General features: G+C 41.5%; 1 long non-coding RNA gene across 1 annotated transcript; it reads right to left on the reverse strand.

The window, feature by feature from the left end:
- Nucleotides 1–1,017: 1,017 nt before the first annotated feature.
- On the reverse strand, nucleotides 1,018–19,764 carry LOC127446750 (uncharacterized). Its single transcript, XR_007898243.1, has 3 exons — nucleotides 19,553–19,764; nucleotides 18,943–19,468; nucleotides 1,018–3,272 (listed from the first exon to the last, which is right to left on the reverse strand). It is a non-coding gene; the product is annotated as an uncharacterized LOC127446750 (long non-coding RNA).
- Between the last annotated feature and the right edge of the window lie 256 nt (nucleotides 19,765–20,020).

Raw genomic sequence — 20,020 nt, forward strand, 5'->3', positions numbered from 1 at the left:
GAGGTTGAGTTATATTACTCTCTTTCAGAGGTGGTCGTCATTAAGTCAAAGCTCATAAAACACTGTTTTACTCCATGTTTTATTTCTCTCACGTTGTTTTTCTTTTCACGGCCTAGATGTACAGGTCTCCTGCTCTCTTTCTGTCACCTCAATCCATGGCCATTCTGGGAAAGTGAGTGTGAAGGAGTGATTCATTTTACAGCAGTACCGTTACTGGCCTCATGAGGGTGACACTTCAGGGGTCACTGCTTTTTTGGCTTTCCGCGGAGAAAAACACTTCCACTCACCGAAGCTCTACTTCCTTTCACAGACATAATCCAATTAGAGAAATTATTTTTACACAGGAATGAAAATGGCAAATGTTAATTTGACAACTGAGGTCCATTTTACTGCAGTGACACTTTTTTCCTCAGAGACAGGAAGTTTTGTGATGTTAACAATTAGTAGTTTTTCTCCATGACACTCTGGATGATTTTGCAAGTCAAGTTGCATTTAGCTTGTAAAGTGGCAACTAATTTACAGTAGGACTACAGTGCAGCATTTCTTCAGGTGGCAAGCTGTCTTATGTTCTTTTTTTTTGTGGGGCTTTTTGCCACTTTTTACTGACAGACATTAAGAGAGGACAAGAAACCAAGAGGAGAGAGAGAGAGAGACAGAGACAGAGAGAGAGAGAGAGAGTAACAAGACAGGAACATGAGCCTGTCTGGACTGTCATAGGATTCATCAACAATAAATGGGAATGCTAACAAATAGCTTTCTCCAGACATTTTAGACTTCCATGGCATTCTCAACATTGCTGCAAGGGGCACTATTGCGGCATTAGTGTAAACTGTCTTCTTCTACGGTCAGTTTTCTCTTTTAGGGCAACTAGGGTGCATCCCATTCAGAAGTAATCATCCCTATGCCCTATTCCCTTCGAAGATTTTACTATCAACTGTGAGAGCTTTGGAGGGCTAAAAGGTGTGGGACTCAAAAAAAAAATGGTCATTCGGAACTCACTTTTTAAGTCATATTTATTGGAAATTCTGTTATATGTGATCTTACAGCTTGACCATCATGATTGTTTTCCCTTCAAAGTGCCCTTTAGAGGGTGATTTAGCCCATTTGGAACGCAGGGCTACTGTCATGGTGGAGCAACAGTTTGGACTACAGGCACACTCAAAAAGTAACAGTTGTTTGCTGAGCTTGTAATAAGTAGTTAAACTGTTGACATAGCAACATTAGCTACCTGAATAATAACACATTTGGGTTAATGGTGCAGACATTTGAAGTTAACTCTATCGCCCCCTTGAGTACTGATCTTAGTTACCACCACAATAGCGCAAGAACACAGAATGATCATTTTTAAGGAGGTTGCGTCCTTAAGTACTCCTTGCTGCAGACTGTAGCACGATGATGAAGTGGATTAATCCCTATTTTAATGACATAGTGGATATTTTTAATGCACATTATGTGAAACATTATTCGGTGTGCAGACAGTGGGTAGCTATAAAGCATTATGTGTGAATAAAGAGCGACAGAGTGCAAGGGTTATAATCCTTTACACAAATTGTATTATTTAGTGATAATATATAGCATTTTCTCATAGTAATTTCACCTGAGTGGATTGTATTCTTCTAAAGAATTTGAAGGTCACTGCTGAGTATTTTGAATGAAGGAGTTTGTGTATGCAAGATGACTATTTTATGTTTTTATTTATTTTTTATGCATTTGATGGTATTTCAAGAAGATCCACAACCCCTGAACTAAACATTTTTTTAATTGGATTTCTGAGAGTTCTGGTACCCTAGGATCAGGCACATTATGCTGACTGATAAGCGCCATCTCCCTTTAGAAATATCTACATCGGCTCCAGTGTGTATTCCTCCCCTTGTGGCGGGAACCAGAAGAGTGTTGCGTCAACAGCGTGGGAGATCTGGGTTTGGATCCTGTGTTGAAACCAGGAAGTAATCGCATTCGCATAATCAGTGACGAGCATGATTCGGAGGTTGCCTTTTTCTCTCTAACATTACATTTTCACTCCACTGATGGTTAGGTTTAGGTTTGGGATGTACAGTTTATAAAAATGCATTCCTCTTCGCTGTATTAAAGCCTGTTCAGCTGAAAACAACTCGCTTTTGGTGCCCCTCTGTGGACACTTCATCTGAAAAATGGTACTCACACCTGCCCATACGCCCAACAACACTTCCTGTTGGCAGTGTTTTATATTTCAGTAACCACAGACTGATTTTAGTTAAACAAAAGTCAACCCACTGTTTCCGATTTCACCGTGAGATCAGTCTGAAATATCCATAATTATTCTCTTTAATTAGTTTCAGGTCACATCTGTCTCATTGTGTCTTAGGTCCATGAAGTTTTCATACATTTAATAATGAGAATTTATGTTTAAATCAAACATATAATTTTTCTGTGTTCTATACTGTAAGACGTGCTGTGCTAATAAGAACTATGTGGATTATAAACAAAAAGTGCATTTCTATGAAATAGTGATTTACTGAATGAGATGATATTCAAGTATATTGTAATGATGGATCACAATAGCACAACACAAGTAATATATTGTAGAGATAAAATATAAAACAATACATAGAGTATTTCAAATAAGCACCGGACACATGATGCAAGCTATTAAGCAGCGAGTAAATAATAAAACTAATAATAACCATACTAAAAACACAAATTAATATAATTTGAACGAACAAAATAACAACTTGTTGTGGGGATGTTATGTAATATAGTGTTGTTTACTTGCACATTAAAAACATCCAGTACATCACATGAATCTGCTGTGTCATGGTTTAATACACTACTCCATCACGCTACACACTGCAGTAAGGACCCTTTCAATTTTTCGGCCAAACATTCTTGTCTGTTTTCATGTGGTTGTGTAAAGTATGTTTCTGGATTTAGTTAGTAAACATCGGTCTTCTGCCTTTGATAATCGAATGCAGAAGAAATCGCTACCAGTTCATGTCGCTCCAGCTGTATGGTGCGTGCCTCAGCTTGGCCCGATGGTTCGCTGCTGACATTCAAGAATGTCTTCATTCATCCTCATCTAGTCTGGCCCCTGGGCATCCCCCTTTTTTATTTCCCCTGATGCTTCTGTAAACCGAATTCTCAGGCCCAGAGAAGCAGTGGAGGGAACTGCATCTGTCAATGCGTCTTCGTGAGGGCCAGTTGGCAGCACACACAGCAGAGATGTGTCAGCATGTTTGTTTTTTTCCCTCCGGATGCAGTTCACCCAGGAAGCTTTCACACTGTTGTGCCATATACTAAACACACAGAACAAAACTCAAGGGTAAACCACATTTTTTTTTAGATCTTATTGTGATTTTGCGGTTCTGAGTTATTATCCATGTTTGTTTTTGTTGACATAGCAGTTGTAAAATACCTGTCGTAAACCCATTCCTTGGAAGAAACTGCAATAGCATTGCAGAACAAAATGAAAATGCCCCAAGCTGGATTTGAACTTTATTGATTGCTTTAAGGGGATCTTTCACCTTCTAAAACTCAAGCTGTTTGCCGATTATTTATCGTCCATGAGATCATATTTTAAAACTCCAGAAACAACATGTTCCACAGCTTGTCTGCATTAAAAAAAAAGGAAAAGCCACAACAGCCAATGTGTTACAGTGATTTAACCATATTTTTAGGCAAACCATGAATTTGCTTATGGCTTTTAAAAAAATGGTGACAAAAGCAATGTAATAAGAGACACCAATGTTCAATAAATAATTACAATTAATAGTATTAATATTTGAATAAATAATACTTCCGCCAGATAATATAATTCATTACCCTAGGTGGTTTGCGGCTGCCAAGCATCGTAGCAAATTGACACATTTATATAGAATGTGCACTCACAGGTATATATACTGTATATATGATAAACTTTACAAGTAAAATCAATTCAGGCTGTAGTGCCAGATAAAATGAGCTGCTATTTGGGCTGTTTCAAGTTTTTCTTTTAGTTCACTTTTCTCCCCTGCCATCAAAATGTCTTGCTTAGTTTTAGAGAAAAAAGGCCTGCCTGCTGAGGAAATAAGGATCTGATAAAATAAAAAGGCAATTTCTCTTAAATTACAGGAAATTGCAACTTAGCTACTATACTGCTGAATTACACTGTACGCTTAAGAGGAAACCCAGATGAAGAAACACATGTTGCCAGACCTAATGTGTGGCAATACACTTTTAATGGAGAAACTTGCAAACTTATGTTTTGTGATGAGAATGATTAAAGAGAGAGCTGATTAAGGAAATTAAATATTACTTTATCACAATTATGAAAATGTTTTCAAGGTTTAGACTTTGACTTGGTCAACAGTGATCCTCATTCCTATATTTAGACATTGTTTATGAGTCCTCCTCTTCCTTTAAATGCCATGTGATTAGCACTAAATGATAACTAAAGGAATTGTTCACCCAAAAATGAGAATTCTCTCATCATTTACTCACCCTCATGCCATCCCAGATGTGTATGACTTTCTTTCTTCTGCAGAACACAAACAAAGATTTTTAGAAGAATATCTCAGCTCTGTAGGTCCATAGTAAATGGTGATGAGACCTTTGAAGGTCCAAAAAGGAGATCACAGTTGGTTTTGGGTGAAAATAGATCAAAATGTAACTCCTTTTTCACTGTACATCTTGACAGCAGTCTCCTTGGCAATCATGATTTCAAGCTCAGTTACACTTCCTATAGTGCTCTGCGCATGCGTCAAGCAGTAGGAAGTGTAATCAAGCTTGAGAGAATGTGAGAATTTTCATTTTTGGTTGAACTATCCCTTTAAGGCAAGTAGGGTCAATCGGCAGCCATGTTTAACACTTCTGGCAGCTATTTAAATTTTTCTGTGAACTATCCCATGTTATTTTTATTTTGTATTTTTATTTCACTGTTAATTTTTTAAAATATTTTCCCTATGTAATATGCAAAGACAACACAGTCTCTTGACAACTTGTACTTATTTGTAGGAGATAGCGTAATCACAAGATGTCGTACAACTTGGCTAAGATACAGAAAGGTATGACTTTTGTTCCCACAGAGACATTTGTGAACAAATTTGGTTACTAATTCAGTATTTATTTATATATAATATTGACCTGTAATATGCTTCCCTTAACTTGTTCCAAACCCGTTTTTTTTTTTTTTTTTTTTCTGTGGTACATAAAAGTTATTTTCCTATTAAAATCATGGTTATGTTTCTGGTTTTGGAAAGAGGTTAGACTATGGTTAAGTTTAGAGTTTAAACTTGGCAAAAAATCATAATGAGCTCGTTCATTGGTTCATTTATTATATAAGCCAACTTGTCTGAGCTGACTTATACTTTACTATTATTACAACTTGTCATGAGACTGGGTTGACAAAGACAACTATAAGTAACTATAAGTGGTTGTTATTTTTTTCAATTACGTTTGGTGCAATACATGCATTGGGTCTTTAGAGACCTAGGGCCGGTTGCACCAGCTATACGTAAGTTACAACTTAGCCTAGTTGTGGCGTAAATGGGCACTAAATCACAATTTACGCACTACTAAATATTTGAGCGTTGCACCATTAAACTTATGTAGAACTTTTATTATGGTATCTACTTTTATTACATATCATATTTTAGTGGGGATATAATTTATTACAGCTGACAGTTACGTGAGCAAACAAAGTTTGAACATCAACCGTAACAAGATAAAACTAAATTGCATGGCTTTTAAACACTTCTGTGTACAAATTTTAAGGCTGTTTATTGAATCAATACAGGTAAACGTCATATTATGCGACTATGCATTACTTTACGGAGAGTTTACGACCTACTAGTTAAGTTTTGCCTTAAGAACAGGTGGTGCAACCAAATTAAGCACTGACTTACAAACTAACTAGTAGTTACTAAGCCCTTACTGTGAACTTTACGTCCCAACTTACATAAGACCTTATGCACAGCTGCTGCAACCCTACTCTGAGACCTCATTCCACCCCCTGTACCTCATCAATGTTTTGGTGTTGTGCCCAAAGCTCTTTAGTATTTCTCAATCTATCTCTTAAAATAGTTTTTTTTTAATATAATGGTTTAAAGCTACAAAATTTCATTAATGAGCAAGGACACCAACAATCCGACTTTCAAACCATATTCACTATGGTAAGCCTATAATAATTATTTATATTTTAGAGCTGTCGGCATGGATTTGGTAGGAAATTGTATACTTCCATCATTTGTCCGTGCGAGTTTACATCATGTCCGTAAAGAAAAGAAGATCCAGCTATTACAGCACATGTATATGTGTGGTGATATGTGTTAGTAGATTGAAGCTGAAAGTTTGTAGCCACAACAAATAAGTGACAATGACCATGGATCATTCAAAAAGACAACCATCTGGGGGATCACCCATTTTCAAAATAAAGAAACCTCGAACCGAGAAGAGTCTGCAAGCAAAAAGGAAAAGCAACAGAGCCCGTAATAAAACACGAAACAACATCGGATTGGCTTTTCAGAGGTGGCGACAACTCAGAGATCTTAAAGGATTTAAAACCGACCCAGAGATGGAGTTTTTCTTGCTGTACAGCGGGTAACATATTTTACTGGACCGATAGTTAGCCATGTAGCTCTCTTAGAGCGGTAGTTTATTAGATAACGTTAGCCACTCTAATTGTGCATTTTGTTATGGATTGTGATACTGTAGTGCTTTCAGTTTCATTTTCGAGGAAGAACAATGGAAAAAAATGAACTATTTTGCTGGTAACAATGCCAATCTCTAAACCAGTTACTACCTTGGTCTGTTTGCCTGCTAGCTAATTTATAATAGTTTCCACCATTTTTATCTGGTATGACTAGCAATTTTTATGGTTAATGTCATCGTTGCCTAACTTAGTTTACTATAACAGGATATCTACTTCTTTGTTTATTACAAGAGAAACAAGTACAATATTCATACAAATAAATACTATATCATGCTGATTTTCTGTCCAACAATGATTTATCAACAATGGTGAATGATCAGTATCCCATATGCATGTACACATACATATTATACTTATTTCTTACTCAAGGTGGCGCTGATATTTCAGTGATTGTTTCGATTTACATTTGACATTGCTAGCTGATGTAGAAACAACACTGAAGTAAACTATAGCAAGTACAACACATGAAGAGTATGATATGACTGTTGTCATTTGGGTGTCCTACTAATAATGTAAGTTGTTAATTTATTTAGACTCAATAATTGCCTGAGAAAATACATATATGTAAAGGATTTGTAACTTAGGTGTAGCTGAAGTGTATATTGTGTAGATTATGTGTCACATATAGCTCAATATGTGTTTTTTTTTCTCCCCTTTTCTCCCCAATTTGGAATGCGCAATTCCCAATGTGCTCTAAGCCCTCGTGGTGGCGTAGTGACTCGCCCTAATCCAGGTGGTGGAGGACGAATCTCAGTTGCCTCCACGTCTGAGACCATCAATCCACGCATCTTATCACGTGGCTTGTTGAGCGCATTACTGCAGAGATATAGCGCGTGTGATAGCTTCACACTATTCTCCGTGGCATCCATGCACAACTCACCACGTAACCCACCGAGAGCGAGAACCACACATTATAGCGACCACGAGGAGGTTACCCCATGTGACTCTACCCTCCCTAGCAACCGGGCCAATTTGGTTGCTTAGGAGACCTGGCTGGAGTCACTCAGCACGCCCTGGATTCGAACTCGTGACTCCAGGGGTGGTAGTCAGCATCAATACTCGCTGAGCTACCTAGGCCCCCACTCAATATGTGTTTGACAGCCAGTTGCATCTCATGAAATTTCAGTGAAAATAATGAATCCTGTTCTTGATTTGTCCTGATTTGTTGCATTGTCTACATTTGAAAATATGACACTATCTGGGCATTTTGTATATCCATTTTTTTGATAGATATAAGTGCCGGGTCTCTAAAGACCCAAATATGTAAGAGTGTTTGTGGAAATTACCATGTATTTAAAGGTTAAAAAAGTTGAACTCCTAAAGACATGAATTGTAATTTTGCAATATATGTAGGAAATCATGACCATGCATATTAAAATGAAGACTCCAGTCATATCAGTAACCTTATAAAAGCTGTTTTGTTCTACATGGAGAAGGTCCACACATGGGGGCTGCCATGTTAGAATCACAAGACCAGACACATACTAGTCGCTTAATCTCAGTAAGCGTCCTGTTATTTGACACTTTCACTCATTGATTTAAGTAATCATGGCTGACTGTGAATACTAAATTTCTAATATGAAAACGTCATGGTTACTGGTGTAACCTCCGTTCCCTGATGGAGGGGACGAGATGTTGGTGTCGATGTAGTGACACTAGGGGTCACTCTTGGGAGCCCGAGACACCTCTGGTCTTTGATAAAAGGCCAATGAAAATTGGCGAGTGGTATTTGTATGCCACTCCCCCGGACATAGGGGTATAAAAGGAGCTGGTATGCAACCACTCATTCAGGTTTTATGCTGAGGAGCCGATATAAGGTCCGGCCATTTCAGTGGGTAGTTCAGCATTGTGGCAGGAGGGACACAACGTCTCGTTCCCTCCATCAGGGAACGGAGGTTACACCAGTAACCATGATGTTCCCTATCTGTCACTCACTCGACGTTGGTGTCGATGTACACACTAGGGGTCCCTATTCAAAACGCCACAAGGTTGAACGGTGTTACGTGAACTGGCGGTGTGTGGTGGGCAGACTTGCTGTGTGCCTCATAGCCAGCACACCAGGTTGACACGTAACCTCCCCCGACACAGTAATGAGTGTCGAACGGCCCTTTTTGGGGACAAGTCGACTACCCAAAGATAGAGACAGGCTTAACCCAGTCGTGGCCTCTTTTCCCCTTCTCTTTTTCCACTCCCTAAAAAAGAAGGGGGATTATCCGACTGGGCCGCCAGGTCTAGTCGGGGGGTGTCCCTCCCAAGGGGAAGACACCACGGAGACCACACCTCGCCCAAAGAGAGGGGGGCATATTTAAGTGGAAAAATACGTCACATGGTCTTTCCAACCATGTGGAGAGCCTTCAAGGTAGATCCTGCCCAATGGGGGAGGAGTTACTACAAACATGGAGACTGGGGCAGAGGGGCTCTGCCCAAGGAAGACGCAGTTTGCCAGCAGGGAAATGAACTAGCGGAAGATATAGATCGCATGGGGTTAGCCTTACAGGGAACCACCACATGCGGAGCACCTACCCCAGAACAGGGCTCTTAGTTAGCGCGTGTACTGGGCCAGCAGCGAGTCTCTCCGAAAACTCGACTGCCACAGGGCTCGGAGGAAGTCAACCAGGGAACAAAGTTTGTGAACACTACTGGGAATTAATGGCGCACGTCTTCAGCTCCAAGGGAGGTGGAAGGCACTATGTGCAAGTGATACACCCGGCCAGCTATCCCGGGCTTATCCGCTTGTGTTGCTTGCCACTACCTGGGATGAAACCGGTTCCACCCGGAGGTTGTAGAACCTTGCACAGGTGTTGGGTGTTGCCCAGCCCGCTGCTCTGCAAATGTCTGTTAGAGAGGCACCCCTGGCCAGGGCCCAGGGAGCTGTTACACCCCTGGTAGAATGGGCTGGTAGCCCTACCGGGGGCGGCATGTCCTAGGCGACATATGCCATAGTTATGGTGTCAATGAGCCAGTGGGCGATCCTCGCTTGGAGACAGCGCTTCCTTTCCGCTGTGCACCAAAGCAGACAAAGAGCTGCTTGGAGATTCTAAAGCTCTGCGTGCGATCCAAATAGATGTGTAAAGCGCGCACCAGACACAGCGACGACAGGGCTGGGTCTGCCTCCTCCTGGGGCAGCGCTTGCAGGTTCGCCGCCTGGTCCCTAAAGGGGTGGTGGGAACCTTGGGCACATAGCCCGGTCAGGGTCTCAGGATCACGTGAGAGTAACCTGGACCGGACTCCAGGCACGTTTCACTGACAGAGAACGCTAACAGGTCACCTACCCTCTTGATGGAAGTGAGTGCAGTCAGGAGGGCAGTCTTCAAGGAGAGTGCCTTAAGCTCGGCTGACTGCAAAGGCTCAAAGGGAGCTCTCTGTAGACCCTGAAGAACTACAGAGGTCCGATGAGGGAACGAGGCACGGTCTGGAGGGATTCAGCCTCCTGGCGCTGCTTAGGAACCTAATGATCAGGTCGTGCTTCCCTAAGGACTTACCGTCGACTGCGTTGTGGTGTGCTGCTATGGCAGCAACGTACACCTTCAAGGTGGAAGGGGACAGCCTCCCTTCCAACCTCTCTTGCAGGAAGGAAAGCACTGATTTGACTGTGCATCTCTGGGGGTCTTCCCGACGGGAAGAACACCACTTAGTGAACAGACGCCACTTCAAGGCATACAGGCGCCTCGTAGAGGGGGCCCTAGCCTGAGTGATCATGTCTACCACTGCAGGTGGGAGACAGCTTAGGTCTTCCGCGTCCCGTCCAGGGGCCAGACATGGAGATTCCAGAGGTCTGGGCGCGGGTGCCAGATGGTGCCCCTCCCCTGAGAAAGACGGTCCTTCCTCAGGAATTCACCAGGGGGGAGCTGTCGTGAGGAGCGAGGAGTCTGGGCGGGCCAGTAGGGTGCTACCAGGACAACATGCTCCTCATCCTCCCTGACCTTGCACAGGGTCTGTGCAAGCAGGCTCACTGGGGGAAACGCATATTTGCGCATGCCAGGGGGCCAGCTGTGTGCCAGTGCGTCTATGCGTACCAGAGCGGGCAGTAGGGAGGATTCTTGGGGAACCTGTTGTGACAGCGTGTCCACTGTAGTGTTGAGGTTGCCTGGGATGTGAGTGGCTTGCAGCGACATGAAGTGCTGCTGACTCCAGAGGAGGAGACGGCGGACGAGTTGTGACATACTACGAGAGCGCAAACCACCTTGGCGGTTGACATATGCTACTGTTGTCTGTCTGAACTAACACGTGCTTGCCCTGGATCAACGGCCGAAACCTCCGCAGGGCGAGCAGAATTGCCAACAACTTGAGGCAGTTGATGTGCCAATGCAGTCGCGGACCCGTCCAGAGGCCGGCGGCTGCGTACCCATTGCAAACAGCACCCCAGCCCGTTTTGGAGGCGTCTGTCGTGACCACGACATGCCTGGGGACCAGTTCTAGAGGAACACCTGCCCGTAGGAACGAGAGGTCGGTCCAAGGGCTGAAAAGACGGTGACAGACCGATGTAATGGCCACGTGGTGTGTCCCGTGGCGCCATGGCCGTCTCGGGACTCGAGTCTGGAGCCAGTGCTGAAGCGGCCTCATATGCATCAACCCGAGCGGGGTGGCCACCGCCGAGGATGCCATATGCCCCAGGAGCCTCTGAAAAAGTTTCAGTGGAACCGCTGTTCCCTGTTTGAAAGCCTTCAAACAGGCCAGCACCGACTGGGCACGCTCGTTCGTAAGGCGTGCCGTCAAGGAGACTGAGTCCAACTCCAAACCGAGAAAAGAGATGCTCTGAACCGGGGGGAGCTTGCTCTTTTCCCAGTTGACCTGAAGCCCTAGTCGGCTGAGGTGTGAGAGCACCAGGTCCCTGTGTGCGCACAACACGTCTCGAGAGTGAGCTAGAATTAGCCAGTCGTCGAGATAGTTGAGAGCGCGAATGCCCACCTCCCTTAACGGGGCAAGGGCAGCCTCTGCGACCTTCGTAAAGATGCGAGGAGACAGGGACAGGCTGAAAGGGAGGACTTTGTACTGATACACCTAACCCTCGCGTGTGACCTGTGTAAAGCCTAGTTCAGAACTCACAGGTCCAAGATTGGCCTCAACCCACCACCTTTTTTCGGTACGATGAAGTAGGGGCTGAAAAACCCCTTCTTCATCTCAGCTGTAGGGACAGGTTCTATCGCGCCCTTCTGTAGGAGGGTAGCGATCTCCACGCAAGGTAGCAGCATTTTCGTCTTTCACCAAGGTGAAGTGGACACCGCTGAACCTGGGCGGATGCCCAGCGAAGTGAATCGCGCAGCCGAGCCCTCGCGACTGGTTAGAAAGCGCAAGCCATGCGTCCAAGTTCCGCACAAGGGGGACCAAAGGGACAAGATCATCAGACGTACCGGCAGGTGTGGCCTCGTGGCGGGGTGGAGCTCGAGATGCCACACCACGTCGAGGCCATGCTGAGTCTAAGGACATCGAAGCACTTTCCTGGCTCCTTGTGACCACCCCCGGAACAGCCTGGGACGGGGGAGGAAGAGGCCTGTCCTCGTTACCCGTGGAGACTGTCACATCGGGGGTGGATTTGTGCCACAGCTGGGCGCTCATGGACGGGAGACCAGTGAGATCCACTCTAACCGACGCTCGCGGCTGCCCGGGAAAGCATGTCGTCATCTCCGTGTCAGCCTGTGACTGGGCAATCGACCCCGAAGGGAGGAGCCCAGCTGAGGCTTCCGACTGGACGAGCCCACTCTCCGATGCTGTGCTCGAGAGCTCATCACTTTCACGGGCTCTGAATAAGAGTTCGATCTCGCCATGAGACGAGCCGGCGGACACACCCAGAAGCCCGATCGGGGCAGACAAGCATGCTGGGGAATGGGAGGTCTGCGGGGGGATACCCGGCGGAGGCGGTCCCATTGGGGTCCCCAAATCGCCCCCAGTGCTAGCCGCGCTGTCCTCATACCCGTGGGTTAAAGGACCGAGGCGGAAGCCTCTGGAATGGCTCGCTTTCTTACGAAGGTGAGCCGCGACCGCAACGTTGCCATGGACATATTCTCGCAATGAGACCATGACCATCCACGAACGCTGTCTCCACGTGAGCAGTGCCCAGACACGAAAGACGAGAGATAACGAGCGCAACCAGGAATAACACACAATCGGAAAAGCATCTTTAAAAAGACGTTCCGTGTGTGTGCTCTTTTAGAGAAATATATACTCTTTTAGAGGGGAAAAATGCTCTTTCAGAAAATATACTCTCTAGTTTTTCTGCCGAAGTGCCCAGGGGCATTCTCTGCAGTACACCAGTGCAGAGGAGGGAGAAGCCGCTGAAATACGCTATCAGATCCAGCAGAGGTGAATGAACAGTAGTATTCAGCTCAATGAGCATGACTGTTCAGCTCTGAAGAGAAAATCTGAATGAGTGGTTGCATACCAGCTCCTTTTATACCCGTATGTCCGGGGGAGTGGCATGCAAATACCACTCACCAATTTTCATTGGCCTTTTATCAAAGACCAGAGGTGTCTCGGGCTCCCAAGAGTGACCCCTAGTGTCACTACATCGACACCAATGTCGAGTGAGTGACAGATAGGGAACTATTGATTATAAATTATGCTGCATCCAAGCCGCTAGGTGTCAGTGTAAGTCCAAGATGACACAAAGGCAAAAGTTACTGAGTGCACCTTTAAACAAATCAGATGATAACAGTATAATGTTTTGAAATTATTGCACATTTTGACATTAAAGCTGACTGATTTGAATGTAAACTGCTACTCTATTCAAACTGTGATTTTTAGCATGAGTATGAAAGCTATTAATTTAACTGTGAGGGTTGTCAATCGATGTTGTAGTTCCATTTTAAATAGTTTGGAGTATTTAGTTAACTTTGTGAACTTGAGAAATGATAGAAAACTATCCAAAATGTTGTATATTAATCATACACTCAATCATCTACTGATGTATAAGCTTTCTGGGTGTTCAAACACCATTACTGTCAATTCCAGAGATAATTCTATCAGCTCTGTTAGGCATTAGGAAGAGGTCCAGAAAACAATAATGTATCTTATTTCAGAAATACAAACAAATTTGAACTGTCAAAAGATGTTGGTCCAATCTTTCAAGGAGCTTCAAGGTGGACATTGCATGAATCTGGGGCTCATTCAGGTTATGTTCCTAAAATAGATAGCCTACCTTTCAAATTTACTGATGTACCATTTAAATTTACTAGCTCGCTAGACAATATTATTTGTAGCTGCTTTAAATCACTGTGTGATATAAAGTCAGCGGTTCTTAGTAGGCTATAAATCTGAGTTGAGAGTAAATACAACATCGCTTTATACTCACTGTTGAATCAAGCCTAGAGGAGGCTCAAATGCTGTTTTTATAAAGCCACTGCAAAAAGTCTTTTTAATTTGACAACACACCAAACAGTGTCAGGTGTCTGACATTTCCTAAGTGCTTTTAAAGAACATAAGTAATACAAGAGATTGCGTGAGATTTTCTGTGAGAGCTTCGCTGTATGTTTCCACTCAAAGAGCTCGTAATCTGAATACAAATAAGGCAAACAGATAAACGCGGTGGGGAGATTTTCCAATATGCCTCAGGTGACACTGCCGTGAAAAACACAGCTGAATGATATCCAGACACCGATCCATTGCAGCCAGATCATTGTTGAACAAATCTCTGTTCATTCCCTGAAGAATCGTATTGACTTTTTTTTCCTGTACTTTTCCTCTAAGTTTCTCTCCCCTGGTTGTAAATTTTCATGTCATCAGGTGCAGAAACAAAGGTTGTGTCTGGTATTGTTAAAAGACTCTGATAAATGGCATTTTCCACAAATACAGTACACTTTGGTGTCCCATAACTTTATTAAATTGAATCAGAGGCAAAAAAAAAAGTGTTTTTTTGTTGTGAGAACCATAAGATGTGTTAGATAAACTACAGTATTATCTATTATCTGAGGTCATGACCTTCTCGACTGTATCCAACAATTAAAATCCTACAATAATGTCACAATTCTGACATAATCTAATGAAGATAATATTCAAAGAATTGTTTGTTTAATAACTTTTAATTATAAAAAGAACAAAAAACAAAAAACAAAAAACAAAAAAACAGTCATATTTAGCTGCATCCCACATTTTGAGCACAACCCTATTACCTGTTATCTGTTATCCATTATTCTTTAAAATTGTGACACAAGAAGTAACATCATTTGACCCTTTCTACAGCATGGCGGGAAGGCAAGTAAATAATCTCATTCCATTTTCTACATTTTTACACAAATCACTGACTGTATTCGTCAAACTCAACCTTTAACCCTGTTACCCATTTTGGCATAGTTTATTATTTAATTATTTATTTTTTCATATATATCTTATCAATTTAATTGAGATGTTTATTTAATGTTTATTGCTAGAAAAATTACAAAATCACAAAAATCCGGATTTTAAACTGTATTTAGAAATATCCCAAATTTTGGTTACAGAGTTGAAAAAATGCATATATATATATATATAAATATTTTTTTTTTTTTTTGTGTGTGTGAAAATATTATAATGCTTATTATAATAAAATCATAATAAATATTATAAAAATATTATTATGAAATATATATATTTCAGTTTGCCCTCATGAGGTTGACAACCAACATTTTCTGAAGGTTAAGCACCTTCATTCACTGACCATTTGCTAAAAAACAAAAACAGGCCCTATTTTATACCCTATTTGTGGAAAGTGCCAAATTAGGCTGCTCCTGACGCCAGTCACTCTTTGTGGTGTCTTGTTGCAGGCAGAGTGTAAACGTTTCAATATGCAGTGGTCAGCTAGGGCAGAAATTGCACACAGGTGGGTCAATGATTTAGGTCACGGATGGGCCGCACTGTTCTTAGGGCATCTCCTCTGATGCAAAACACTGTCGTCATGACAATGCTGCCAGAGTCAAATCCATTACAAAGCATGATTTATTAATCCATCTTCTCCCTTAAAAAGTAGGCCACTTATATTTGGCCTCTTTATGTGCAGCTAAATTGTAATAACTTTACTTCCTTTTCCCCCTCACTTTGGAACTCATTACAAAGTGACCAAATTGAGTTTTAATTGCAATTTTGAGAGGGAAATTAATTTGTACTTTCCAGTTTCCCCCTTGAGACTGCTATTGTCAGGCGCTAGGTATAGCTCATCCAAAAATGAAAACTGTCATCATTTATTCACCCTCATGCTGTGCCAAACATGTGTGTAGTTATTTAATTTTTTTGTTCTATGGAACACAAAAGATACATTTTGCCCAGTTTTTTATGGAATGGTAATACATAGTGATCAGTCTGTAAAGTTTCAAAAATGACTCATGCGCTATGCAGGGCTTGACATTAACACCCGGCAACCCATCAAATGCGGGTAGAAATCTGACACCCTTACTTGCCACTTTGGCGGTTGGTTGCAGCCAAAGCAAAGTTAATTGTATTCATCTCACATCCAGCATTTTATAAGCAGTAAATATGCTTCTCATATGATCTGACACGCGCATTTCAGTGGGGAGAATGAGGCGTGGTTTCGGGCGAACTGCCACAACGCAAATCAGCATGCTCCCGATAGAGCCAGAGCTCTGGGACAGTGCAGAGCGAAACTTGGGTGATTCAGTCCGGCTTCGATATCACGGCGGCCAGCGGAGACCACAAAACTTATTTGACCCATTTGAATTCTACAAAGAACATTCTAGTAAAAAGCTCTATAAGGAGGAAGTCGAACCTCTCAAACTGTTAGACCGCCCTGACATTATAAACAGCACTGACGAGGTAAAGAGATAACAGTGCGCCCTGCATCAACATCGATTACATGTTTTTAAAAATACATGTCACCATCCAAACTAAAATGTTTTTACTGCAGTAAAACTAACTGGTAACTGGTATAGATGCATATTAAAACGATTAGGACGAATCTATAAGACATAATTTTTAATATTAATAATTATTCTGTCATCATTCTGTCACTTTAATCTTGATCTAAACCCTTAGGACTTTCTTCCATGAATGGGGGGAAAAAAGATTCATGTATTTTTCCATTCATGGAAAAAGATGCAATGAAAGTAAATAGTGACTGAGTTTAATCTACTTAACATCTCCATTTTATACTCCATGGAATAACTTCGAAAGTTGTAGTTAAAGGTTTCTAAACATGTTTAGGCTCTTAGCTTTTCATAACAAATACTATTGTTGATTTTTATTCGCCTAACGACAGTAATGTGGAGCCATCCATGGTCTTACCTCTGGCAATGGCTTTATCATTACAAATGCCACTGTTCAGAAATGGAAGAACAATGGTAAACTTTAATAAAGGCAAGTGCATTTTAGAATGAAGGGGTTAAAAGGTTACAATCTCCAGAGTACAGAGTTACAGTCTCCAGTTAGTTTCATACCTTTTTGTGGGATGGGGGATTTTGGCCAGTGAAAATACTGAGTGGCTAGTGACTTTGAAATACCACTAGCCAGAGTGGCTGGTTAGCCAAAAAGTTAATGTTAAGCCCTGGTGCTATGTTCAAGTTATTAGAAGCCATTCAATAGATTTATGTGATAAACAGACCACAATTTATGTAATTGTTCACTCTCAAATCAAATAATTCATGCAACTCTCAAATCAAATAATATGACTATGGTGTATCAAATGTCATTGGTTCTCCATGTCTTTGACCAAATGTCATGATGTCAAACTTGAGCAGCATACTGAGTTTATGAAGAATTTGAGGTGTGTGTAGTTTTATGGACTACATTTGAGGAGCTTTTATGACCTTTCTGAATCTTGACAGACTGCTCAGTACATACTGGCATTGTATGGAAGGCAGCAGACATTATTAAAAATGTCTCCTTTTACAGCATATGGGTTTGGAATGACATAAGAGTAAATAATGACAGAATTTTAATTTTGGAGTGAACAGTTTTTCTTTAAGAACTCATATATGAACAGTCTCTCTTTGAGTTTTGCTGGACTTGTCTGGAATATGACGACTTGTTGACAGTGTCCTGCCCCTCTGGCGAGAGATTGGCAGCTGTTCTTTGAAGCTTCACAGTTGGCAATAAATCTTTTTCTGGCTCTGCCTGATTTCTGCCGTGCTGATGGCAACCATAGAAGTGACATTTTCAAACTCTGCTTTGTCTGGACTGTCGACCACACATGGAGATGCTGTTTCCCAGTAAGGGAAGGTTTCCATCTGTTTGTATATTCTTAAATTTGGGAAAAGAAATGCACATGTTGGCCGCAGAGAGCCTAGAGAAAGTTTTCATGGGTGAAGGAATTCTATGAAGGTAAAATAATGCCTAAATGATTTACATGTGCAGTAAGTTTTAAGCTTTGTAAAAGCGTAAATGAAGTTACAATCGTAACAGAAAAATTTGCTTGCACAGAGTAAGATTTGTGAAAGCGTAAATCAAATTGAAAGCGTAAAAATAAATTGCATGCACACATAACCTTTTGTAAAGGTGTAAATCAAGTTGCAAGTGTAAGAAAAAATATTAGCAATACTTTAATGCTTTGCATAAGTGTAATTCATGTGCTGTGAATCTGTAATTTTGTATTAACACAAAGTAAATTTGGTGTGTATTCTTCTGACTTCCTTTTATTCGCGCTTACAATTTTGGCACTATTTTTGCACCTGAACATGGCCAAACACATTAAAAACCTGCAATCAGCAATATGCAAGCAAAGAAAGGGTGTCATGAACAGCAAAACGGATTGACCGTGTAGAATCAGTCTGTATGTGTAAAATAATCTACTGCAAACGAGTAAATGACTTGTATTTGTGGCATAAATGTTTTCCAAAAATAATCCGATATACGGTTTAACAACGTGACAGACTTCTTCATATGGCTCAGCGTCATTCCTCTGGGTATCTCTTCTCTCTTAAATATTAAACTGAAATATTAATACATACACGTTCTTTTATCCGGAGTCCAGCGACACCATTCAAATTCATATAGGGCTCCTCACGCGCAGCGCAACGGGAGACTCGGCTCGTGACTTATTTCAATACAGATGACAGAGAGAAACTACGTGATTCTCAATTGAGCGTATATACGCACAGCACACAAACATGTTGGGTAAAATAATCAGTTTTGTACAATATGAAACTTTTATTTATTGATACTTTTCAGAATTTAATGGATTATACGTATATTTATAATGGAAATTTCCCTCGCTTGTCCGCCATCTTTGATTTACTTTTCCACCGAGCTCATTATGATGCATTCTGGGATCCCCTACTTGGGGAAGGATAAACCTGATGGTAATTTTGAATTTGGCTAAAACAAGATATGTTATGAGGCAACATAATTAAGATACCTACCTTTTCGAACAGCCTTCGTGTTGGGAGCACCTTAAAATGATGCATCTGGAGGAAGCTCACTAGGTTTTGGAACAGACCCTCAGACTTGAGACACACTTAAAAAAGATTTACAAGAGACTTTACTTTGACTCCATATTAGAGACTTGTATGAACAACACAGGTCTTTATGCTTATACAGTAAGGAGAACATTTTCTCTGAATATTGCAACATGTTTAGATATAAGGAAACCTCTCAATTGCTTTTTCTTGTAAAAATGTGGGTAAGTTGCTGACTTTCTAGAAAATCCTATATTAATAATATATTAAATTAATATTCCTGCAACATGGTATATAAAAAACATGTAGAAAATAGGGCATGTAGAAAAGTTTTACCAAAATAAATGTATAACTTGACCTGGACTTGAGATTTGACTTTGACTCAAAAATTCCATAGACTTGAAGGAGAGACCAGCAATATTCCAGAGGAACCACAATATCATAGAGACTTGGAGGTGGGATCTTTTGACTAGGGCCAGTACATAACCACCTAGAAATCAACATGATCACATGGGAGGTCAGCATTTTCCAAGAGTTCTGGTACCCTAGGATTGACCACATTATGCAGACTCACCGACAAGCAGCATCTCCTATCAGACATTTTTGCATCTGCTCCAACGTGTTTCGATTTTTGTCGCTTGTGGGCGTTCCTACTGCTACCACCGCTCTATTGTCAGACTGCACAACTGGCCATAGTAGCTTTTGAAATGTTGATTACAGATGATACATCTGATAAAACTAAGATATCATTCTAATTTGACAAGGAATCAGTTCTCTTTCCTCTAAAAATGAGCATTCTGCAGGAGAGAGTGTTTTATATTATCTGCAGCAGTACTTAATGCACCTTATCATTAAACAAGATGAACATTATATCAATATACAGTATGAAACAATCTAACTCAGAATGCTGACACGGTTTTCCATGCATCATTTTAATAACCCATATCCATGTATATGGTTACAGATTAATGAAATAGAACAGTAAAATCGCTCACCGAAACTTTGAACTTCTTCATCTTGCCTGCATTTGTCTCCAGTATAT

The sequence above is a fragment of the Myxocyprinus asiaticus genome, chromosome 10, assembly GCF_019703515.2.
Source record: "Myxocyprinus asiaticus isolate MX2 ecotype Aquarium Trade chromosome 10, UBuf_Myxa_2, whole genome shotgun sequence".
Lineage (NCBI taxonomy): Eukaryota > Metazoa > Chordata > Actinopteri > Cypriniformes > Catostomidae > Myxocyprinus > Myxocyprinus asiaticus.